Raw genomic sequence first — 27,354 nt, forward strand, 5'->3', positions numbered from 1 at the left:
TGCGAGCCGTATTGGAAACGCTTTCGCCCTTAGCCCCAAAAGCCAATGATATGCTCTTATGGGCGTCAGCTAAATCGCTCCGTTTTTCATTAGGACAACGCCTGCTGTGTTTTCAGCGTCCCCTTGACACGCCCTCCACTGCTAGTGCTGCCACTGTGGGTGGTTATGGCACGCTGATGTGCAACGTCGGCAGTGGTCTCGTTAATGAGGCTGAATCGTGTAATATTCCCGAAAGTGTGTTAGAAAATAGTTTACGACAAACGTGTAAGAATGGAGAGTTCACTGCGTGTGATAGCTAGACCGCGGATTTTAGGTATAAGCCTATTTCGCTTCTGAATTCCTATTTGCATAAAAATTTGTACTTATGCGTTTCATGACTATTTACACTTAACAGCGTTAATTCTCGGAAGCTAAATTCTTTTGAAATGTGGTGCTATAGACGCATGCTCAAAATAAAATGTATCGACAAGGTCACAAACTAACAAGGGAACCTCCCCATCGCACCCCCCTCAGATTTAGTTATAAGTTGGCACAGTGGATAGGCCTTGATAAACTGAGCACAGATCAATTGAGAAAACAGGAAGAAGTTGTGTGGAACTGTGAAAAAATAAGCAAAATATACAAACTGAGTAGTCCATGGGTGACATAAGCAACATCATGGACGATGTGTGCTTCGAAGCGACGTGGTCCCGTGGTAGCGTGAGCAGCTGCTGAACGAGAGATCCTTGGTTCAAGTCTTCCCTGGACTGAAAATTTTACTTTCTTTATTTTTGCATAGTTATTATCTGTCCGTTCGTTCATTGACATCTCTGTTCACTGTAATAAGTTTAGTGTCTGTGTTTTGCGACCGCACTGCAAAACCGTGCGATTAGTAGACGAAAGGACGTGCCTCTCCAATGGGAACAGAAAACATTTGGTCGTAAGGTCATAGGTCAACCGATTCCTCCACAGGAAAACACGTCTGATATATTCTATACGACACTGGTGACGGCATGTGCGTCACATGACAGGAATATGTTGTCGACCCACCTAACTTGTACACTTGGCGAATGGGTAAAAAGATTCTTCTACCTTGCCCGATTTAGGTTTTCTTGTGGATGTGATAATCACTCCCAAAAAAGTGATGAAAACAGAAGAGTTTGTCACATAAACTGAAAATAAAAAATTAAAATTTACAGCTGATAGAAGATTTGAACCTAGGACCTTTCGTTCCGCAGCTGCTCACGTTACCAAGAGACCACGGCGCTGCTACGATACTATTGTCCTTATTGTTGCTTATTTTCACCTTGAACTACTCAGTTTGTATATTTCGCTTATTTTTTCACAGTTCTACACAACTTCTTCCTGTTTTCTCAATTGATCTGTGTTCAGTTTTTCAAGGCCTATCCACTGTGCCAACTTATAACTAAACCTGAGGGGGGTGCGATGGGGAGGTTCCCTTGTAAGAGGTTCTGGAAAGAGCAGGTAAGAAGAGAAGCTTCTGGAGTTTCATTGTTAAAAGAAGAGTGCAATTTACAGGCCCTCTATTAAGACATAAAGGACTCCTGAACACAATCATAGAGGGATATGTCGAGGGAAAAAGACCAAGAGGAAGACCACGACTGAGGTACATGGATCAAATCGTGAAAGATGTGGGATGTAACACCTAGAAAGAAATGAAGAGAAAAGCTGAAAGACGCACAGAATGGAGACAAGCTGCCATTGTAGCTGTTGCAAACCAATCCTTGGATTGAACACTGCAGAAGAAGAAGAAGCGTTAATTCTATAGGACCTAAAAAAGCCTATTTCGACGTTAGTGCCTATTTTTGCCTATTTCGGCTTGAATATCCAAAAAAGTGCCTATTTCATCATATAAGACAGTGGCTCCAAGTTTTTCCACACTATGCGACATATGGAAAAAAAATATTTTCTGCTCAGCGTGCAGTGTGCATGCGCTCATGCTTCGTATTTGCCTATCACTTCAGTCTTTTTTTATTTTTTTATGTCGCTATCCCTGTTAATACCAAATACTCTTTATAGGTGTGTTATTATTCCTATGTAAAAAATAGATCATGGATCTTTAGGTTAAAACCTATTTTTTTTTCCTAAGCTCCAATTTCCATATAGGTTGGTAGTTACGCGTTTCATGACTAAACTGAATACGTTAGTTCTATAGGACCTAAAATTGCGTATTTCGACGTTGACTCCTAATTTTGCCTATTTCGGCATCAAAATCCTAAAAAGTACCTATTTCGTTAATCTGACATAGAGTTCTTGTGTTTTCAAAGATTAGAAAAAGGAAGTAAACTTAGGGCTTTGGTACGTCTCGTCGAAGGCGAAGGTCGTTAGAGACTGTTTACAGTTCCTTTGCTTGCCTTACTACCAACAGCACTCGGCACGGTTGAATGGTCATCCATCCAAGTAGGCGCCGAGCGCGACAATGCTTAATTTCGGTGAGCGAATGGGAACCGGTCAAAGATTTGAGTTACACATTAGAATCGAACGTGGGAGTACTAAATGTTATATTTGAAAATATTTCGTTCGTAGGATTCTGGCTAGCTGTGTATTTTCGCAAAGAAACGGTTTCAAAGGCCTTAAGCTCAGCACGGATTAAAAAATCACAACGTTAATCGTAGACGCCCTCTATAGTAAAATTACTGCCCTTCGCGCATTTTCTCGCTGCTGTCTAGAGGCAGTCCTATGAAACTACTCTGTTTCGTGGAAGGTATTATACGTGAATTTTCCGGGTCGAAAAATAATTTGCCAGTAGTGAGATGTTTTCATCTGAAGCACCGGTCGATTCTATTCGCTTGTTCAGAAGAGGCGGCCATTAATAAGATGTTCATACTGTCAACACTGTGTATTTTAATTTATTTTCATTTTCTCTGCATCATTTTTATTAGAGCCTATTTTAGGTTTTATATAGTCTACATGAACTACTGAAGGAGCCTATTTTTAGCTGCCTAAAACACAGTTTTTTACGACCTAAAAATCCGTGACCTAGTGATAACCGTGTTTGGACCGTGTATAAATTGGTTGCGCCGTACGGTGCAATATACACGGTGAGTCACTAACTATTGCCACCTAGAATAACATCGAAAGTATGATAGGAGCTGAAAAGTTTGTGGGACAAAAGTTGCATGGGACAACGGTAGCCATACTATAACGTTGGTTTCTTGTTGCTAGGTGGGATCGCTTCAGAGATATGAAGGTTGTTTTTAAATGGGATGCTATAGTTTGCTACTTATTTTCTGATAGCGGCTATCGAGACTAATCCTATGATGTGTAGCAGTAAGGTCTTTGAAGTTCAACGATGGTCACAAAGGTTGCATGAACGTCCATTTACAGAAACTTTTCGAATTGATGGCCATTGGTATCGCTGCAGTGCTGTAATCTTATTATCGTGGATTGAGTGGTATTCCTTATCAAATGGTTCAAATGGCTCTGAGCACTATGGGACTTAACATCTATGGTCATCAGTCCCCTACAACTTAGAACTACTTACACCTAACTAACCTAAGGACATCACACAACACCCAGCCATCACGAGGCAGAGAAAATCCCTGACACCGCCGGGAATCGAACCCGGGAACCCGGGCGTGGGTATTCCTCATCACATCAGCACTTATCGTACCTCATGCTCTTACAATTCTCTCTCGCATATCTTCAAGAGTAGTCGGAACATTTCCAAAACAGTGTCTTTTACGAATCGCCGCAAGAAAAAATCCAGAGGTTACAAGTCTGGCGAACATCTCCTCCGCGTCCAATCCAACGATTTGGGAATTGTCTCTGCAACTCATCTCTAGCCATCAGCGAAAAATGTGCCGGACACCCATCGTGTTGATACCACATTCTGTTCCTTGTTCCTAAAGGTATTTCTTCCAATAACAGCCGGCCGCGGTGGTCTCGCGGTTCTAGGCGCGTGGTCCGGAACCGTGCGACTGCTACGGTCGCAGGTTCGAATCCTGCCTCGGGCATGGATGTGTGTGATGTCCTTAGGTTAGTTAGGTTTAAGTAGTTCTAAGTTCTATGGGACTAATGACCACAGCAGTTGAGTCCCATAGTGCTCAGAGCCATTTGAACCATCTTCCAATAACAGACATAATGTTTCTTGCAGGAATGTGGTGTACTTCCTAACATTAAGATTTTCTTCGATGAAATAGGGGCGTATAATTCTGTCCTCCAGAATTCCACACTATACATTCACCGACCACGGTTTTTGGTGTGCAACTTGCCGCAGTTGCCCAATAATGCATGTTACGCAAATTAACGTTTCCATAGTTCGTGAATGTGGCATCGTCAGTAAATAAAATCACGTCAATAAACGTATCATCGCTCTGAATCTCAAGTTCAGCCCATCGGCAGAATGCAATGCGATGATTAAAATCCGTACCAGTTAATACTTGGCGGAGTCTGAAACAGTAAGCTTGATATTTATGGCGATGCAGAACACGAATAACACTACTCTGGCTCATGCCAGATTCCCTTGCGATTTGACGTGTGCTAACACAAGGATCTCTAACCACAGTGGCAACTGTACCAACTTCAGTTTCCTCGTTAGTAACTTTCCTTTGCCGGATATGTTTCCGATGCGTTGTTCTCAATTTATCATACACATATTTAATTGTACGACGTGTAAGGCGAATACGTTGAGAATATATTTCAGCGTATAAGTCTCCAGTTCTCACTGAATTTTGTTGGCATTCTCCGTAAATGACAAGCGTATCGGCTTGCTCTTCGAAGGAATACATCATTCACATTCGCTTGATTCGACGATACTAGTCTTACCGTTCCTATTAGTGTTGTATTGGGAAACCGTCGAATGACGTTTACATGTCAATAACACGTTAGATGGATACGCTGTATTCGACGAATATTTACTATTTGCACGATATACGAGTGACAACTGTCAGAGCATGTGCTTCGTTAAGTGCCAAAGTGGTACGGAACACCACTCAATCCATGACAAGAAGATTGCAGTACTGCATTGATGCCAATGGTCATCGCTTCGAACACCTTCTGTAAATGGACGTACATGCCACCTTTTTGACCTTCGTTGACCTTCAGAGACCTTACTGTCACACATCATTGGATTCGTCTCGATAGCCGCTATCAGAAAATAAGTACCATACTATAGCATTCCATTTTAAAAGTTGCCCTTCACATCTCTGACGCGACCCAACCTAGCAACAAAAAGGAACGTTATAATATGGCCCCCGTTGTCCCATACAACATTTGTCCCACAAACGTTTCAGCTACTGTCATACTTTCGGAGTTATTCTAGGTGGCAGTAGTTAGTGACTCACCCTGTATAAGCTTATTTATTAGTTCAGAAGACCTGTTTAAAAACAGTATTGTCTGCAAAAGTTCCCTTTTAGCCTCTACTGTTTCTGGGAAAGTCCTATTTCGCCCCTGTTAGCCTTTAAGTACGATTAAGCCTTATTTAGATAACCTTTAAAATCGGACGCTTCTTATGATTGAGACAGAATTTTTCTCGAAGAAAGTAGAACTAACATGTGTTTCTAGACTGACGTCGCATAATTCTCTCAAACTTCTTTTAATACCGAAAATATTTTCGTTTGCGAAGCAATTCTTCCTAAATCGATTTTCTTCTTCTTCCACGCATTAATCTGCTATTTCTCTCAAGAGATTATTGAACATTCTTGAGTACATTTTACGAACTGTAATTAAAACAAATTTCTGTAATTCTCACACACATTTCTTAATACATATATATTTTTTTTTAAACAGGAGGCTTACCGGGTTGTCTCAACCTACGTCAAAAGCTTCGAAATCGCGCTGGCCGCTGTGGCGGAGCGGTTCTAGGCACTTCAGTCTGGAACCACGCGACCGCTACGGTCGCAGGTTCGAATCCTGCCTCGGCCATGGATGTCTGTCATGTCCTTAGGTTAGTTAGGTTTAAGTAGTTCTAACAAGGGAACCTCCCCATCGCACCCTCCTCAGATTTAGTTATAAGTTGGCACAGTGGATAGATCTTGAAAAACTGAACACAGATCAATCGAGAAAACAGGAAGAAGTTGTGTGGAACTATGAAAAAAGTAAGTAAAATATACAAACTGAGTAGCCCATGCGCAAGATAGGCAACATCAAGGCAAGTGCGAGCTCAGGAGCGCCATGGTCCCGTCGTTAGCGAGAGCAGCTGCGAAATGAGAGGTCCTTAGTTCAAATCTTCCCTCGACTGAAAATTTTACTTTTTTTATTTTCGCAAAGTTATGATCTGTCCGTCCGTTCATTGACGTCTCTGTTCACTGTAATAAGTTTAGTGTCTCTGTTTTGCGACCGCACCGCAAAACCGTGCGATTAGTAGACGAAAGGACGTGCCTCTCCAATGGGAACCGAAAACATTTGATCGCAAGGTTATAGGTCAACCGATTCCTCCACAGGAAAACACGTCTGATATATTCTATTCGACACTGGTGACGGCATGTGCGTCACATGACAGGAATATGTTGTCGACCCACCTAACTTGTACACTTGGCGAATGGGTAAAAAGATTCTTCTACCTTGCCTGATTTAGGTTTTCTTGTGGATGTGATAATCACTTCCAAAAAAAGTGATCGCATCTAATGGACAGATAATAATTGTCTGAAAATAAAAAATTGAACTCTTCACTAGAGGGAAGACTTGAATCAAGGACCTCTCGTTCCGTAGCTGCTCACGCTAACCACGAGACCACGGCGCTCCTGAGCTCGCATTAACCTTGATGTTGCCTGTCCTGAGCATGGACTACTCAGTTTGTATATTTTGCTTTTTTTTCATAGTTTCACACAACTTCTTCCTGTTTTCTCGATTGATCTGTGTTTAGTTTTTCAAGGCCTGTCCACTGTGCCAACTTATAACTAAATCTGAGGGGGGTGCGATGGGGAGGTTCCCTTGTAAGTTCTAGGGTACTGACGACCTCAGATGTTAAGTCCCATAGTGCTCAGAGCCATTTGACCATTTTTTAGCTTCGAAATCCTGCATCTCCAATGACAAGACTTTCCTCTTAGTTCTTTCAGTATTTCACATGTTTCTGTTTCACATGTTGCTAAACTTTCTACGACGGGGTCTGTTAACCCAATCTTCGTTGCTGATCTAATACGTATGTTCCGTAAAACTGCACTTAGCACTTATATCACTTGTCTGTCGTGGACAACATGGTTCTAAATTTCCCTTTTACTGGAACCATCTTTGTTAATGACGGATTCAACTGCAGATGACGCTGCAAACGAAAATGGACTATGAAATTTGGAACTTGGACTGCAAAGACAACCTTGGGCATATTCACCACTGCAGCACAAGTTATTTACATCAGCATTGAACTGCGAAAAAGATCTGTTCACGATGGTTAGCACAGGGTCTGGCCAAAACTCAGCTGTAGGCTGGTACGAACTGTCGTCTGGAGGCACTCAAAACATTCGACCGAGTAAATGCAAAGTCTGAATACAACGAGCCAACAAGAGATGTATCTTTGATACATTCGTGACACCTAGAAACTTACGAGCAATCATCTGCGCTGATGATTCAATGTCAACCTGGACAAACAAAAACTATTCGTCCGCGAAGCGTTTGCACGAAGATGATAAGCTGTTCCTTCCCTCAGATGTTACGTCAGTCGACGATTGACTTGGAGAATCAAATACCAGTTAGTGCTGAGTGGTATAAAACAATTTCTATATCGCAAGTCATTGATGAAATGAGGAAAAAACAGTACAAAATGACAACACCGCATCACTTTTCATCACGACGATGTCTCACGCCGAATCAGGTAATTAATTTTTTGACACAGAAAACGTACAGTTACTGTCTCACTGCTCGGTTTCACGCAATTTGTAGCGCACTGAAACAAGTACAGAGTCAGCGATTTTATTCACTTCTTTACGTGCGCTCCAAATACCAGAGGGAAAAAGATTTTCCTAGTTGGTCGGAAAGCACACAAAAATGGGTAAATTTTAAAAGCGAATATTACGAGTACGTGGAGTCTTGTAACGTGGCATCCTCCTCCAGCATTACTTTTCTTCAACAGCAGTTGTCGATGCCAGTACTGTTTTTCGAATTTTGTACGGGTCAATATTATCTCAGCTGTTTCTCTGAAACTTTCATATTATTTTATACGCAATATGTTATTTTCCAAGCTGAAATTTTTGAATAGGAATTACTCTGTTTTCGATGTTACGATCGATAAGTACTAGCTCTGAACGTACAGTTCAATTTTTTAAACATTTGAAATTACGAATTATTTGGCACACTTAAAACTTCTATTATTAATTACGCGATCTAGTACTGTTCATTAAGTTTATTCCTGGATTCATATATGAAATAATAATTGAAATTAAAAGAAATTGATTTGTCAAGGAAAACTGTAAAATCTTTGGAGCATGGTTATTACCTCATAGTGAAATACTACACTACTGGCCATCAAAATTGCTACACCAGGAACGTGACGTGCTACAGAGGCGAAATTTAACTAACAGGAAGAAGATGCTGTGATATGTAAATGATTAGCTTTTCAGAGCATTTACACAATATTGGCACCGGTGGCAACACCTACAACGTGCTGACATGAGGAAAGTTTCTAACCGATTTCTCATACGCAAACAGCAGTTGACCAGCGTTGCCTGGTGAAACGTTGTTGTGATGCCTCGTGCAAGGAGGAGAAATGCGTGCTATCACGGTTCCGACTTTGATAAAGGTCGGATTGTAGCCTGTCGCGATTGCGGTTTGTCGTATCGCGGCATTGCTGCTCGCGTTGGTCGCGATCCAATGACTGTTAGCAGAATATGGAATCGGTGGATTCAGGAGGGTAATACGGAACGCCGTGCTGGATCAAAATGGTTCAAATGGCTCTGAGCACCATGGGACTTAACATCTATGGTCATCAGTCCCCTAGAACTTAGAACTACTTAAACCAAACTAACCTAAGGACATAACACAACACCCAGTCATCACGAGCGTGCTGGATCCCAACGGCCTCGTATCACTAGCGGTCGAGATGACAGGCATCTTATCCGCATGGCTCTAACGGATCGTGCAGCCACGTCTCGATCCCTCAGCCAACAGATTGGGACGTTTGCAAGACAACAACCCTCTGCACGAACAGTTCGACGACGTTTGCAGCAGCATGGACTATCAGCTCAGAGACCATGGCTGCGGTTAACCTTGACGCTGCATCACAGACAGGAGCGCCTGCGATTGCATACTCAAAGACGAACCTGGGTGCACGAATGGCAGAACGTCATTTTTTCGGATGAATCCAGATTCTGTTTACAGCATCATGATGGTCGCATCCGTGTTTGGCGACATCACTGTGAACGCACATTCGAAGCGTGTATTCGTCATCGCCGTACTGGCGTATCACCCGGCGTGATGGTGTGGGGTGGCATTGGTTACACTTCTCAGTCACCTCTTGTTCGCATTGACGGAACCTTGAACAGTGGACATTACGTTTCAGATGTGTTACAACCCGTGGCTCTACCCTTCATTCGATCCCTGTGAAACCCTACATTTCAGCAGGATAATGCACGACCGTGCAATGTTGCAGGTCCTGTACGGGCCTTTCTGGATACAGAAAATGTTCGACTCCTGCACTGGTCAGCACATTCTCCAGATCTCTCACCAATTGAAAACGTCTGGTCAATGGTGGCCGTGCAACTGGCTCGTCACAATACGTCACTACTCTTGATGAACTGTGGTATCGTGTTGAAGCTGCATGGGCAACTGTACCTGTACACGCCATCCAAGGTCTGACTCAATGCCCAGGTGTATGAAGGCCATTATTACGGCCAGAGGTGGTTGTTCTGGGTACTATGCACTCAAATTGCGTGAAAATGTAATCACGTGTCGGTTCTATTATAATATATTTGTCCAATGAATACTCGTTTATCATCTGCATTTCTTCTTGGTGTAGCAACTTTAATAGCCAGTAGTGTAGCTACACACAACATTTGTATCCTACTCTCTTGTTGACATATATATAGGTAAATCTCATCAGTGTTATATAAGTCGTTGTCCTCGAATAGGTAATGCCAGTGCATAGGTCAACTGAAGGACGGGATACATATTTTAATTGTATCGACCGTTTCGCCTTCAATATTGCTGGTAATTCGGCTGCGAAATTTCTATTACCGGTCCGTACTTGAGTATACAAAAACATACGTAATAGTGTAAGACAACAATGAAATATGTCAAAATAGTCAAATACAGTAAAGGAAAAAAATGGAAAACTGAACGTACCATATGAGAACTTTTCAAAAGAACGGAAGCTCGTCTAGAAAAACATCAACAAAAATCACATACCCACATACGCAACAAACAAAACATCACGAAAAATCTCTCTCTCTCTCTCTCACACACACACATACACACACACACACACACACACACACACACACATACACGCACAGACACACACATTCACCCCCCACCCACCAATCCCCTATCCTAATGTGAAATTACCTAACATATTTCGGACGGTACATTTGCCCAACACGTTTAACGAAACATTTAAACGGGCAATATGTTTGGGGAATACTACGACTCTATGAATATTCGTCTAAGTGACTGTGAAGTGTGGAAATCCGTCGTTTCCCCTTCTCTACAAGAGATTTCACAGCTGACCAATAACCCTGTATGCTAGTTGTGCAAGTCCCTGTGAAAAATGATCTGAACTCAGTATTGTGATTAACTACGAGGTGCTGATAACCCCTTTCCCCTAAATCCCTATATGAAGAAAAACCATCTGAAATTACAATGGAACTCTCTCCAAAGTGATCTTCAGTTAAGCTGACCAAAACTTTCTTCCTTCGATTGGGTACTACTTTAAACACTACATCGTCACATTTTTGAGCTGAAACTAGAGTCCCCCCAAACGCATAATCCCACCAGCGATGCCCCCCCCCCCCCGCGCCCTGTTGTAATACCTTTTGCCAAAATGCGACTCGTCAATTTATACCATAACACCCCCCCCCCAAAATGCCCACTATATTTCATGTATGCCGGCCGGAGTGGCCGAGCGGTTCTAGGCGCTACAGTCTGGAACCGCGCGACCGCTACGGTCGCAGGTTCGAATGCTGCCTCGGGTATGGATGTGTGTGATGTCGTTAGGTTAGTTAGGTTTAGGTTCAAAATGGTTCAAATGGCCCTGAGCACTATGGGACTCAACATCTTAGGTCATAATTCCCATAGAACTTGGAACTACTTAAACCTAACTAACCTAAGGACATCACACACACACCCATGCCTGAGGCAGGATTCGAACCTGCGACCGTAGCAGTCCCGCGGTTCCGGACTGCAGCGCCAGAACCCCTAGACCACCGCGGCCGGCTTAGGTTTAAGTAGTTCTACCTCAGAAGTTAAGTCCCATAGTGCTGAGAGCCATTTGAACCATATTTCATGTATGCCACTCAAACTTCCCTACAAAAAGAGTACCAGTCCAGAACTGCACGCTTACTCACACAACATTCATGGACACACAGACACACGGGATATCAGTCGTCTAATGGACCGCCACTGTTGTGGCAACTGTTGTGGACTGGCAAGACAGCCAATCCACTGTGACGGGTAGCCGAAAGGCACGCGTTTAAGCTCACGCAGGCTGGCGCGAGGTCTGGAACAGGAAAAGGAATTTATAGTAGCAAAAATAGTACGTAGCTGCTGGAATACTTAACTTTAATCCATAATTGGTAAATATCGCTCTTGACGGTACATGTTTTACAGCATCAATAGTAAAGCTAGGTCGTAGTAAATGACGTAGCTGAAGGCTATGCTAACTATCGTCTCGGCAAATGAGAGCGTAATTTGTCAGTGAACCATCGCTAGCAAAGTCGGCTGTACAACTGGGGCGAGTGCTAGGAAGTCTCTCTAGACCTGCCGTGTGGCGGTTCTCGGTCTGCAATCACTGATAGTGGCGACGCGCGGGTCCGACGTATACTACCGGACCGCGGCCCATTTAAAGGCTACCACCTAGCAAGTGTGGTGCCTGGCGGTGACACCACAGCACAACCTATCCCTGCTGCACCGCCATATGAGTAAGTGGCGAGTACGGCGACGAGATACATTTGTGAAGCGCGTATGTTCGCCGCACTCACGACATCGAACATACTCTGCAACGAGACCACACATTTGTAAAAAAAAAAAAAAATCGTAGCCAACATATCTACGCCTAAAGCCTCTCTCATATCATCCAGATTTATCAGAACAGATAAATACATACCTACAAACGGAAATGAGATACTGAAAATTGTCGTAAAACAAGAAATTAATTGTCCAAATTACCTCAATATCATTACGAATGAAATCAAGTACCGAATGAATTGCAATCAATCAATTATTTAAATAAATGCACACGAATAATATTTTGAGCAATATGTAGCGATCTCTTTTAAAATCACAGTCAATTATTTTAATGTACAATGACAGCCCTTATTCACTACAAGTTTAAACGAAGCCAAAACCTCTCAGACAAACAGAAGCTAACCGATGTCAAAGTAAGCGTAAGGAGGGCTATACGTGAAGCGTTCAGTGAATTCGAAAGTAAAATTCTATTTACCGACTTGACAGAAAATCCTAGGAAGTTCTGGTCTTACGTTAAATCAGTATGTGGATCGAAACAGCATATCAGGACACTCTGGGATGAAGATGGCATTGAAACAGAGGATGACACGCCTAAAGCTGAAATACTAAACACCTTTTTCCAAAGCTCTTTCACAGTGCAGTTCCTTCTCTAAATCCTCGCACGAACGAAAAAATGGCTGACATCGAAATAAGTGTCCAAGGAATAGAAAAGCAATTGAAATCACTCAACAGAGTAAAGTCCACTGGACCTGACGGGATACCAATTCGATTCTACACAGAGTACGCGAAAGAACTTGCCCCCCTTCTAACAGCCGTGTACCGCAAGTCTCTAGAGGAACGGAAGGTTCCAAATGATTGCAAAAGAGCACAGGTAGTCCCAGTTTTCAAGAAGGGTCGTCGAGCAGATGCGCGAAACTATAGGCCTATTTCTCTGACATAGATCTGTTGTAGAATTTTAGAACATGTTTTTTGCTCGCATATCATATCATTTCTGGAAACTCAGAATCTACTCTGTAGGAATCAACATGGATTCCGTAAACAGCGATCGTGTGAGACTCAACTCGTTTTATTTGTTCATGAGACTCAGAAAATACTAGATACTGGCTCCCAGGTAGATGCCATTTTCCTTGACTTCCCGAAGGCGTTCAATACAGTTCCGCACTCTCGCCTGATAAACAAAGTAAGAGCCTACAGAATATCAGACCAGCTGTGTGGCTGGATTGAAGAGTTTTTAGCAAACAGAACACAGCATGTTGTTCTCAATGGAGAGACGACTACAGACGTTAAAGTAACCTCTGGCGTACCAAAGGTGGAGTGTTATGGGACCATTGCTTTTCACAATATATATAAATGACCTAGTAGATAATGACGGAAGTTCCATGCGGCTTTTCGCGGATGATGCTGTAGAATACAGAGAAGTTGCAGCATTAGAAAATTGCAGCGAAATGCAGGAGCATCTGCAGCGGATAGCCTCTTGGTGCAGGGAGTGGTTACTGACCCTTAACATAGACAAATGTAATGTATTGCGAATACATAGAAAGAAGGATCCTTTATTGTATGATTATATGATAGCGGAACAACACTGGTAGCAGTTACTTCTGTAAAATATCTGGGAGTATGCGTACGGAACGATTTGAAGTGGAATGATCATATAAAATTAATTGTTGGTAAGGCGGGTGCCAGGTTGAGATTCATTGGGACAGTCCTTAGAAAATGTAGTCCATCAACAAAGGAGGTGTCTTACGAAACACTCGTTTGGCCTATACTTGAGTATTTGCTCATCAGTGTGGGATCCATACCAGGTCGCGTTGACAGAGGAGATAGAGAAGATGCAAAGAAGAGCGGTGCGTTTCGTCACAGGGTTATTTGGTAAGCGTGACAGCGTTACGGAGATGTTTAGCAGACTCAAGTGGCAGACTCTGCAAGAGAGGCGCTCTGCATCGCGGTGTAGCTTGCTGTCCAGGTTTCGAGAGGGTGCGTTTCTGGATGAGGTATCGAATATATTGCTTCCGCCTACTTCACGAATGTAAAATTAGAGAGATTCGAGCGCTCACGGAGGCTTTCCGGCAGTCGTTCTTCCCGCGAACCATACGCGAGTGGAACAGGAAAGGGAGGTAATGACAGTGGCACGTAAAGTGCCTCCGCCACACACCGTTGGGTGGCTTGCGGAGTATAAATGTAGATGCAGATGTAGAACACAGGTTTTATTATCTGCGGCTGAAAGTGAAGACATTAGTACCTATGAGTAATGTATGACGTCATTGCTCAAAGCCGACGGATTGTATCACCTGCTTCACTAGACCCCCTTTCTTTGTCAAAGAGATTTGACGAATATTTGATCATATTCCTTTGTCAAAGGAATTTGATGGTGTAATACCTGCCTTAACACTGACGATTTTACCGCCAGCTCGAGCGTCTGTCGTAACTGCAGCCGCAGTGGGTGGTTGGCGTAGAAGAGGGGAGGGGATTCACTGTGCAGTGCTGGCATCCTCTGCCGCACGCGCTCTCGGCGACAAACGTGATCTCTGCCCCGGGACGCGCAAGGAGAACTTAATGAAATGGCGCGTATAGCGCGTATACGTTTTTCTCCTTGCTGATCGATGTTCTTTGCTTGTTTAGCGTATTAGTTAGCAGTTACAAAACCCGAGGAAGCGACTACAGTATATCGATAGCGCTGGCGGGCGATACGCAACTGTGGATTGGCAACAGTGGTGGGTGCGTCCGGCGCTGCATTTTTTTACAAGTAGGCTCACTTACAGATTGTACGCAGAACGTTTCACGATCGCTAACGAAACTGATTGCAAGTGACGCTTTGTAACATCGCTGCAGCACGTAGAGTTGGACGCAGATACGGAGAACTACCAGTAAAGTGCCGAGTGACCAGCTGTGGCTAATTTTAACAACTGCATACGGAGCCACTCCCGTCTATTTCAGGTAAGTCTGGCCTCGCTCCTTCATACAGTCGAAGATCCGATTTGTAACAAGTGTCCTTGCGTGTGAACTTTCTTCATTAGCTGGTGCAGCAGATTTCGGAAAAATCAAGCCGCGAAAACAGTAACTCCACCGCAAATAGTCACCTACACGAGTACCGTTTGCAGCTTAAAATCATATAATGGCACTAGGCACTAAACGACCATTTCCGTTTTGCTGTATGTGTCTTTTGCGTTTCGGATGTGAAGCCCAATTTACGAAAACTACAGTAGTGAAAATGTGTAAAACACGTCTACCAAACAAATTACTTCTTGAGAGTTTTCCACATTAGACAGGAAAATAAACAATTTATGCACTTTATAATGTTTAGCGATTTATAGTGCAATGTGGATAAACGTTATTGGCAGAACTGATTTCGTTGTACTACTTTGTACTCAATTCCATCTAGTGCAAAATCGTTGCGTAATGCATACAGTGCGTGCTCCAGATCTCCGATAAGGATTCGCGAAAGCTTGCAAATTAATAGTAAACGACCACAGTCATACACACCATTCATCTAATTTATCGTCCGTTTTCTCAGAAAAAAATAAACGTTTGAGGTATAAAAAAACGTTTACATATTAGACATGGGCGCATTACAGGAAGTGACAAGCACCTGTGCCAGAGTTTGACTTTCATACTTTATCGGTAATACAAACTGCAAGATATGTTTGTACGGGTCCGAAATTCGTGCATTGTTTGGGTGCCTGATAAACGTTTCAGCGCAATTTATTTTCCATTATGTGTAAAGATAAGTTCATAGTAAATAACTGACCATAGGAACGTCATTTGCGAATATACTTGAATGTATTTAATAACAGAAAGTCGTCACCAAGCAGTGTGTAACAATTTCTTTCACAACTTCGCACGTGTTTCGTAGGTGAAAACAAATTTCCGTAGACTACGTTACTAATAATTTGTAACACGTAGGAAGGCTGTAGGACAAAGAAATTGCGTCACTTGCGTTTTCACATTACGCAGGATCGCAGATACCAGAAGCAACATACGACTTTTGTTATCTTTACCTGTCTGCACTGTAATGTAGATAAGTGAGGGATTACATAGCACAAATTTCTCTGTGCAAACATATAACTGTGACGTACAAATTTCGTGTACGTAAATTTCTCTTCGAATCCGGAATAACGAATCCTTGCAAATACGCAGTAAATGCTTCTGCACATAATCATTTCTGGTATTTTACGCAAGTTTTTCACGGAAAAATAACATTTCAACTGTCACGTATTTTCTTACGAAAATTAAATCACAAACGCAAGTTAGCAGTCTATTCAGCACAATGGCAAAAATGGTTGATACAGGTACGTTTTCATTGTAGGTAGGCGCGCTGAAGCAACGTACGATTTTCTTATCCGCATTAATGTACAGTATATTGTAGTTTGTATAAGTGATAAATTTCGAAGTACCACTACTTTGGATCCAACGCAAAACTGATTCCTATTACACAGACAGAAGCAGTGCGATTTTTCTGTATATCATAGCAACAGCCAAATATTTGAAACTTTTTCTCGCAAATGACGTTCCTACGGTCAGTTATTTATTATGAACGTACGCACACTGCAGTGAACATAATGGAAAATAAATTGCATAGTAACGTTAATCAGGTACCCAAACAATGCTCGAATTTCGGATTCAAACAAATATATATTACAGTTTGTGTTAACGATAAAGTGTGAAGTCAGACATTGGCATAGCTACTTTTCACTTCCTGTAATGCGAATGTACAGTTTTTTCTGATGCTTTTTCTCTTTTCTCTTTTGAATATTTTTCAATGAGCTTTCTCTGTTTCTGCTTATATATTATGAACGTACGCACACTGCAGTGAACATAATGGAAAATAAATTGCATTGTAACGTTAATTAGGTACCCAAACAATGCTCGAATTTCGGATTCAAACAAATATATATTACAGTTTGTGTTAACGATAAAGTGTGAAGTCAGACATTGGCATAGCTACTTTTCACTTCCTGTAATGCGAATGTACAGTTTTTTCTGGTGCTTTTTCTCTTTTCTCTTTTGAATATTTTTCAATGAGCTTTCTCTGTTTCTGCTTATATATTATGAACGTACGCACACTGCAGTGAACATAATGGAAAATAAATTGCATTGTAACGTTAATCAGGTACCCAAACAATGCTCGAATTTCGGATCCAAACAAATATATATTACAGTTTGTGTTAACGATAAAGTGTGAAGTCAGACATTGGCATAGCTACTTCTCACTTCCTGTAATGCGAATGTACAGTTTTTTCTGATGCTTTTTCTGTTTTCTCTTTTGAATATTTTTCAATGAGCTTTCTCTGTTTCTGCTTATATAGGGGTGCTAAGCATCTACAAAAACATTATACAGCAGTCCAAGAAAAAATTAGAGGTGAATAACAGGATGCATAAAAAATGGAGTATAAATTCAAACGTAGTTATCGCTAAGTAACTAGAAAAACATTTCCCATTTTCTATTTTTTTAAATATTTGACGCTAATGAAAGACGATGCCACCCATAAATTGCGAATAAGTCGGAAATCAACCTGCGCTGCCGCGGGGGACAGCTCACTATTGTTGAATTTTTCAGGAGGAATAAAAATCATTTCATAGCTTTGGTTAGTAATGCAATGGTGAACTTCTTTCTGCTGTGTAAAACAGTTCATTTTCTTGAATGTGAAACGGTAATATTGCCTAATTTAAAACATATTTGTAGTTGCAATGGTGATTTTTATTGCCTATAGATGTCCTCTTACAGCAATAAATCTGGAAACAAATATATTTTAAGTCACTTACTTAAAATTACATGAAAGTAAGAACTGATAATTAATTAATGAACATGCCTTTGTAGGGAGCAGTATTAAGCAGAAAATGATTTATTACCCTAAAAAATTTATATTATGAAGGATATTTAAATGATAACCAAATAACTTACTGTTTCCCAATGCTTTTGAACCTAAACCACTGAATGCATTTAATATTAACCCTTAAACCTTCACAAAACTGCACTCATATTACAAAAGATGATTTGTTCTAGCCACTTTTCAGTCATATTCGTCCACTTTTGTGGTGGACCACATTTTCAGACGATTAGAAAAGACATGATACTGTGGATCTTTAATATACTTCATTAGTTTCCCAATACCAATTTTTCATGTTTATAGGAATTTTTCTGCCATCTCTGTTTGATGAAGCCCAATATATACTGTGGATCTTTAATATACTTCATTAGTTCCAAATACGTTGTTGTAATAACGGTAATAGCCACCCTCGGAACATTGTTAGAAAAAGGGCTAACGCAGCAGCAGATATCTTATGAAGAACACTGAACACTAATTTCGAAATATTTTCCAAGTCTTCTGTCTTCTTTGTACAATTTAGCGCAGAGCCAGTTAGGCCGATTTACACTAGCATATTTCTTTGTCAAAGTAGTCAAATGTTTATGTCAAAGCAATTTGATCGTGTAATTGGTTCAAATGGCTCTGAGCACTATGGGACTTAACTTCTGAGGTTATCAGTCCCCTACAACTTAGAACTGCTTAAACCTAACTAACCTAAGGACCACACACACATCTATGCCCGAGGCAGGACGCGAACCTGCGACCATAGCGGTCGCACGGTTCCAGACTACAGCGCCTAGAACCGCTCGGCCACACCGGCCGGCGCAACCTAGAAAACGAAACCATTTACGCCATCAGACATTTATAGAATCGAACGTGCTGAAGGTGATAATCTGGTAGGGTTTTCGCCTCATACGAAAGCACATGCGAGAATTGTAAATCCTCACCAGCAGTACTGGGGAATTTTTGGAATTGGTAATTTGTGGTAAGGCCTTATGGGACCAAACTGCTGAGGTCATCGGTCACTAAGGCTGTACACTACTTAATCTAACTTAAACTAACTTACGCTATGGACAACACACACACACACACACACACCCATGCCCGAGGGAGGACTCGAACCTCCGACGGGGGGAGCCGCACGGACCGTGACAAGGCGCCTAAGACCGCGCGGCTATCCCGCGCGGCTGGAATTTTTGAAGCTACCGCATAGGGTGAACAAAGGTAGATCAACAGACGCTCTGGAAGAAAGTGAGATTTAAATCGTCTTCACAGAGCAATAGGAAGATATACGTAATGAACAAACCGACCACGTTTTTAAATTCTCGAAAACATTTACTCTAATGCAACACTATAGGTTCACACTTCTAGCTGTGTAAACACTCATTGTGATTTAGATACTCCATTCACGATTATACCGTTGTGTTTTCGATAACTTACAGGGTGCTTTGTTCTAACGTGTACTAACTCTTAGGGCAGGAGTCGGCACGTAGTTTTCAGTGGGGTTCGGATTCGGTGTAAAAAAGTTTATGGAGTTCCACAAAAAAACTATTAATTAAAAGGTACAGTTTTATATTTTGTTTTAAAGTCGAGTTAGTTTCCAAAAAAACGGGTAAACCAAGTAAAACAAGTAGTTCTCAACTAATGTTTTAATATATTGAATGTGAGAAATTACATCTACGGTCTTGAGCCAGTTTTTTTTTTTAAAGTTCGGTGTACGGGGGCTACAGCAAATGCGAAATAGGCCTATGTCTTCGAAGTGGGCGTCCGTCAACCTTGACCGATATCTGTTCTTCGAAAAATTCATTTTCGAAATCGATGATTCGCATATATATGTCGAACCAAACATAGTGGCCAGATTGATAACTACTCTCTTACAATTTTCATATTTTTCTGAAACATTTTTACCCCAAAACGCTTCAGTGGATTCAGCTTTATACATTCGCAAAGAAATATCTTCTTGCAAGTCGATTATCTCCACTTGAAGTGAAGACTTTGAAACGCTGAACAACTTAGCAGGCACATCAGTCCATTCTGCAGATACATCAACTTCTTAAGGAAATTTTAGCAATTGAGACAGCTTTCCAATTACTGCAAGGTCTTGAAATCTTGTAGCAAAATTCGTCCCTTACATCGGACAGAAATCTTACAAACACTGCAATGTCTTCTTCAGAGTTCTCTTTTTTATACTCAGGAATTGTTGGGAAATGAATAAATTCGTGCCGTGCAATATCATTTTTAAAAAATATCCAGCTTACGACGAAAAGCAGACACGCTTTGTATCAGATATATTAATTTCTCATTCCCTTGTAACTCTATGTTGAGCGCATTTAAGTATTTCAGAATATCCTTCAGAAAAGCCATAGCTAGCATATTGCTCTCGTTTGTTATGAACTCTGAGTGCTTCTTTGCTCCATGCGTATCCAAGATTTCGAAGAAGGTTACTTCTTCCTTTATTAGCCAGAAACGTTCAACAACTTGACCTTTATTTAACCAACGAACATTGTTGTATTGCGGTAAGTCAGAATACACTGCATCACATTCTGAAAGAAACTTCTTGAACTTTCGGTGTTGAAGAGAATCTCATAAAATTAATCAACTACACCAAGCTGTCCATTACCTCTTTCAGTGTAGCACTGAGCTTTCCTCAAAGGGCAGTCTGATGAATTATACACTGATACGATATTAGACCTGGATTCTGATCCCTGATTTTCTTTACTACACCTTTTTCTATGCCAATCACCGCTGAGGCGCCGTCAGTTGAAAGTGACACTATTTTATCAGAGCCAATTTGCAATTATTAATAAATTCGTCAGTAGCTTTGAATAAATGTTCTCCTCGAGTGTTACCTTTCAAAGGCATTATTGCGAGCAATTCTTCCCTCAGTATCTTATTTTGAATGTCGAAAAATCTCACTAAAATAGATATTTGTTCATCGTCAACAACGTCACATGATTCGTCAGGTGCAATGGCGTAGCACGGTGCGTTTTCCAAAAGTTCAAGCAGAGTGCTTTTAATATCAGTAGCTAAAATTACCGTTCTTCTGGCATTACTTCTTGCCGACATTGGAATACATTGAATTGCAGCGACAACATCCTTTTTTTCTTCAAAAATTGCCGAGGCAACTTCCAACATACATTCTTCCATTATTTCAGAATCTGAAAATGATTGTTGGTGTTTACTAAGTGTCCAGTACACACGTAACGCTGCTTCTGCCGATTTTTCTTGCTCACTCGTGCAGCGAAAAAGCAGTTTCGTGCTTTTTTCGTAAGAAGTGAGATATTCCTGTAATTTAAATTTAAATTTTATCGTGATTCGTTTACAGAGAAGTTATACATATCACATTTATACACTACTGGCCACTAAAATTGCTACACCACGAGTGCTACAAATGCGAAATTTAACCGACAGGAAGAAGATGCTGTGATATGCAAATGATTAGATTTTCAGAGCATTCAAACAAGGTTGGCGCCAGTGGCGACACCTACCACGTGCTGACATGAGGGAATTTCCAACCGATTTCTCATACACAAACAGCAGTTGACCGGCCTTGCCTAGTGAAACGTTGTTGTGATGCCTCGTGTAAGGAGGAGAAATGCGTACCAACAAGTTCCCGACTTTGATAAAGGTCGGATTGTAGCCTATCACGATTGGGGTTTATCGTATCGCGACATTGCTGCTCGCGTTGGTCGAGATCCAATGACTGTTACCAGAATATGGAATCGGTGGGGTCAGGAGGGTAATACGGAACGCCGCGTTGGTTCCCAGCGGCCTCGTATCACTAGCAGTCGAGATGACAGGCATCTTATCCGCATGGCTGCAACGGATCGTACAACCACGTCTCGATCCCTGAGTCAACAGATGGGGACGTTTGCAAGACAACAACCATCTGCACGGACAGTTCGACGACGTTTGCAGCAGCATGGACTATCTGCTCGGAGACCGTGGCTGCGGTTATCCTTGCCGCTGCATCAAAGACAGGAGAGCCTGCGATGGTGTACTGGACGACGAACCTGGGTGCACGAGTGGCAAAACGTCATTTTTTCGGATGAATGCAGGTTCTGTTTAGAGCATCATGGTGGTCGCATTCGTGTTTGGCGACATCGCGGTGAACGCACATTGGAATCGTATATTCGTCATCGCCATACTGGCGTATCACCCGGAGTGATGGTATGGGGTACCATTGGTTACACGTCTCGGTCACCTCTTGTTCGCTTCGACGGCACTTTGAACAGTGGACGTTACATTTCAGATGTGTTACGACCCGTGGCTCTACCCTTCATTCGATCCCTGCAGGATAATGCACTACCGCTTGTTACAGGTCCTGCACGGGCCTTTCTGGATACAGAAAATGTTCGACTGCTGCCCTGGCCAGCACATTCTCCAGATCTCTCACCAACTGAAAACGTCTGGTCAATGGTGGCCGAGCAACTGGCTCGTCACAATACGCCAGTCACTACTCTTGGTGACCTGTGGTATCGTGTTGAAGCCGCATGGGCAGCTGTACCTGTACAGGAGATCCAAGCTCTGTTTGACTCAATGGCCAGGCGTATCAAGGCCGTTATTACGGCCAAAGGTGGTTGTTCTGGGTACTGATTTCTCAGCATCCATGCACCCAAATTGTGTCAAAAAGTAATCACATGTTAGTTCTAGTATAACATATTTGTCCAATGATTTCCCCGTTTATCATCTGCATTTCTTCTTAGTGTAGCAATTTTAATGGCCAGGAGTGTACATTATCCAATTGAATTGTATTACCTTTAGTTTTTCTTTACGAGCCTCACTGCCAAGAGGAACGTTTTTGTGGAATTGCTGATGAGTTGTTTCGTAGTGTCGCTTTGATTTGCCACTTTTAAAAACAGCGACAGTTTTACTACATACTAAGCAAGCTGGAACCGGTTGAGGCCTACCAGGCAGCGTAAAACAATATTGCTCATTCCATTCAGTCAAAAATCTCCTATTTTCAGTGTCCTCTTTTCGCCTTTTCGGACCCGTTATTAATGTAGGTATGTGTGTACGAAAAGGTTTTTCACGCGACAAATTGTAAAACAAATGGATAATTGCTCTGCGGCCTGCGTGCGATTGACGAGAAGAAGTAAAGACTGACCGCCCACTGAGCTCTCTCTGACTAAAACGGCAGGTTCGGAATTGTTTGACAAATGAACGAGTGAACAGTGACGCGTGGTGGGAGGCGCTACTCGCCGAGAAAAATAGAATGAAATGGATCGACTCGCCTAAATTATTTGCCAATCTACTCGACTACATTTTTGTTTTTCACACACGATTAGTTACTAAATTACTCAGCACTCGACTAAACTACTAGCCTAGTGCGAACGTGGCGCCGGGATACTTACACTGCTGGCCATTAAAATTCTACACCAAGAAGAAATGCAGATGATGAACGGGTGTTCATTGGACAAATATATTATACTAGAACTGACATGTGATTACATTTTCACGCAATTTCGGTGCATAGATCCTGAGAAATCAGTACCTAGAACAACCACCTCTGGCCGTAATAACGACCTTGACACGCCTGGGCATTTTGAGTCAAACAGAGCTCGGATGGCGTGTACAGGTACAGCTGCCCATGCAGCTTCAACACGATACCACAGTTCATCAAGAGTAGTGACTGGCGTATTGTGAAGAGCCAGTTGCTCGGCCACCATTGACCAGACGTTTTCAGTTGGTGAGAGACCTGGAGAATGTGCTGGCCAGGCCAGCAGTCGAACATTTTCTGTATCCAGAAAGGCCCGTACAGGACCTGCAACACGCGGTCGTGCAATCATCATCATCATGATCATCATCATCATCATCATCATCATCAGCCAATTCAATCATTAGATGATGTGGCCTCTTCGAGTTGTGGATTCAGGTAGGCTTTCAGAAGTCTTCTCCAAGTGGGACGGTCATGGGCAGTTCTCTGCCACGTGTTACCAACCATCTTCTTGATGTCTTTGTCCCATCTGTCTGGCCTCCGGTGCTCTCTCAGACTCCACTCCAGTACTAGCTTCGTCCATCTGTTGTCTTTTCTTCTTGCAACGTGGCCAGCCCACTGCCATTTCAAGGAACGTACTCTCTCTGTCATTAACCTTCATCACAGACTGGATGTCATCTGCCCTTTTCCTGTCCTTTCTTGTATAGCCCAGCATTGGTCTCTCCATGGCTCTCTGTGCTGTCCTAAGTTTCCCTTTTGTCAATGAGTTCAGTGTCCATGTCTCGCAGCCATACGTCATCACAGGAATAATGCATTGATCAAATATTGCTTTCTTCAGATTTACTGGCATTTTTGATCTGAATACTTTTGAATTCTTCCCAAATGCTTGCCAGCCAAGCTTGATGCGTCGATAGATTTCTGGCCTTATGTCTCCCTTCATATTTATAATCTGGCCAAGGTAGACATATTCACTGACCTCTTCTAGTAGACTGTCCTTGACTTTCACATCTCCAGCTGGGACCCATTTGTTTGATATTATTGTTTTGGAAAGGTTCATGTTCAAGCCAACCAGCTGACATTCCGATGCAAGATCTGTAACTAAGTTTTGGAGCTCTGCGAAGTCTTTTGGCCAGTAAGGCAATATCATCAGCAAATCTCAAGTTGATAAGCCTTCTTCCATTAATTCTAATTTCCTTACCTTCCCAGCTCAGCTGAATTATATGGTTTCGCAGGGATCGAATGAAGGGTAGAGCCATGGGTCGTAACACATCTGAAATGTAACCTCCGCTGTTCAAAGTTCCGTCAATGCGAACAAGAGGTGACCGAGACGTGTAACCAATGCACCCCATACCATCACGCCGGGTGATACGCCAGTATGGCGATGACGAATACACGCTTCCAATATGCGTTCACCGCGATGTCGCCAAACACGGATGCGACCATCATGATGCTGTAAACAGAACCTGGATTCATCCGAAAAAATGACGTTTTGCCACTCGTGCAGGCAGGTTCGTCGTTGAGTACACCATCACAGGCGCTCCTGTCTGTAATGCAGCGTCAAGGGTAACCACAGCCATGGTCTCCGAGCTGATAGTCCGTGCTGCTGCAAACGTCGTCAAACTGTTCGTGCAGATGGTTGTTGTCTTGCAAACGTCCTCATCTGTTGACTCAAGGATCGAGACATGGCTGCACGATCCGTTACAGCCATGTGGATAAGATGCGTGTCATCTCGACTGCTAGTGATCCGAGGCCGTTGGGATGCAGCACGGCATTCCGTATTACCCCCCCCTGAACCCACCGATTCCATATTCTGCTAACAGTAATTCGATCTCGACGAACGCAAGCTCCAATGTCGCGATTCGATAAACCGCAATCGCGATAGGCTACAATGTGCCCTTTTTTCAAAGTCCGAAACGTGATGGTACGCATTTCTCCTCTTTTCACGAGGCATCACAACAACGTTTCACTGGGCAACGCCGGTCAACTGCTGTTCGTCTATGAGAAGTCTGTTGGAAACTTTCCTCATGTCAGCACGTTGTAGATGTCGCCACCGGAGCCAACCTTGTCTGAATGCTCTGAAAACGTAATCATTAGCGTATCACAGCATCTTCTTCGTGTCGGTTAAATTTCGCGTCTGTACCACGTCATCTTCGTGGTGTAGCAATTTTAATGTCCAGTAGTGTAAGTATATTAAAATTTTTTGTTCCATCTCCTCTCATCTATCAGTCGCAAGAGTTTGTACGCGGTGTAAAAGCCATCCCATACAAGGGTAAGAATAACGCAGCAAGCAAGGCCTGCTGTAAGATGTGCCGTTATTGCTCTAACGCAGAGCCTCTCAGGGTGTTCAAAAATGGTTCAAATTTGCTCTGAGCACTATGGCACTCAACGTCTGTGGTCATCAGTCACCTAGAACTTAGAACTACTTAGACCTAACTAACCTAAGGACATCACACACATCCATGCCCGAGGCAGGATTCGAACCTGCGACCGTAGCGGTCACGCGGTTCCAGACTGAAGCGCCTAGAACCGCTCGGCAACTCCGGCCGGCTCAGGGTGTTCGTTCCAGCTCATCGGGCAGTGCAAAGTGCGGAAGACGGTCTCGATGTGTTGACTTCGGTGGAAACTCCCCACTCCTAGCGCAATAGTGCCGCCTTATTCTTTCCTTCCCATTGCGTAGCTCGCTTCTCCGATCCCTACCTTTTCCAAAACTTCACCTCTGTTTTCTTCGTCATTGCTAAATGTTAATTTGAAGTGGACGGAAAGCTTAGTGTGGTGTAACAAGATTACCAATGCAAAAAAAAAAGAATTAAATAACATCAATAATTCCAATTTGGTTTGAACAGAAAATTGTCTGTCCTATTTTCTCCCTTTTTATTTATCATCTTGTTGAAAAACCCATCGTTGTCTAGGTCAGAGTTTACGGCATGGGAGAAGGGATGAGTATCGTTCCAGATATGAGATCCATACAGACATATATCTCAGTAAAGATATTACGAATGCAGTAACCCTGTTAGTAAGGTAGTCTGATGACGATGCGTGGCAGTGGGTGAGCATCGTGGGCAACAGTTAAGACAGCGGAAGGGGAACACAGTAGAAGACGAATGGGTAGCTTTAAGAGATGAAATAGTGAAGCCAGCAGAGGATGAAATAACAACAAGGCCTAGTAGAAATCCATAGATCACACAAGATATAATGGATTTAATTGGTGAGAGGAGAAAATTGAAAAAGGGAATAATGTTTGAAAATTGTTCCGGACAGGAAGTGCGAAATTGCTGAGGAGGAATGGCTAGAGGTCAAAAGTAAGGATTTCGAAGCATATAGCACCAGGGGAAAGATGGATACAGCCTACAGCAATATTAAAGAGTCCTTTAGGTAAAAGAGAAACAACTGTATGAATATAAACAGTTCAGGTTGTAAACCTGTCCTAAGTAAACAAAAGAACCTGTGACGTTGAAGGAATATGTTGAGGATCTATACAATGGAGATGAAAGCAATAAAAAGGGAAGTGGACGTAGAAGAAAATAAGATGGGAGATATGGTTTTGCGGGAACAGTTCTTAAAAATCTACGAGCAAGTCGAAACAAAGGCCCCGACAGTAGACGATATTCCTCGAGGACTGCTAATAGCCTTCAGAGAGCTAGTTACGATAAAACTCATTCATCAGGTGTTGAGAATGTATGAAAATTACCGAACTATCGGTTTAATAAGTCATATTTGCGAAGCACTAACAGGAATTCTTTAGAGAGCAGGTTCAGTGTGGATTCCGGAGAATTGTAGCAATACGTGAAGCAATACTGACCCTACGAGCTTGAAGGGGAAAAACCAGATGGCGCTTTGGTTGGCCCGCTAGATGGCGCTGCCATAGGTCAAACGGATATCAACTGCGTTTTTTTAAAATAGGAACCCCCATTTTTATTACATATTCGTGTGGTACGTAAAGACATATGAAGGTTTTAGTTGGACCACTTTTTTCGCTTTGTGATAGATGGCGCTATAATAGTCACAAACGTATAAGTACGTGGTATCACGTAACATTCCGCCAGTGCGAACGGTATTTGCTTC

The 27,354-nt window shown here is 42.4% G+C and overlaps 1 protein-coding gene across 1 annotated transcript in view; it reads left to right on the plus strand.

Moving 5' to 3' along the window:
- The first annotated feature begins 14,821 nt into the window (after positions 1 to 14,821).
- LOC126215051 (uncharacterized) overlaps positions 14,822 to 27,354 on the plus strand; it is a 38,978-nt gene continuing 26,445 nt past the window's right edge. Inside the window, exon 1 of the mRNA XM_049941692.1 lies at positions 14,822 to 14,985. The gene's annotated coding sequence lies outside the window, so the exon portion shown is untranslated. The remainder of the gene's footprint in view (positions 14,986 to 27,354) is intronic.

This window comes from Schistocerca nitens, chromosome 12 (assembly GCF_023898315.1).
Source record: "Schistocerca nitens isolate TAMUIC-IGC-003100 chromosome 12, iqSchNite1.1, whole genome shotgun sequence".
Lineage (NCBI taxonomy): Eukaryota > Metazoa > Arthropoda > Insecta > Orthoptera > Acrididae > Schistocerca > Schistocerca nitens.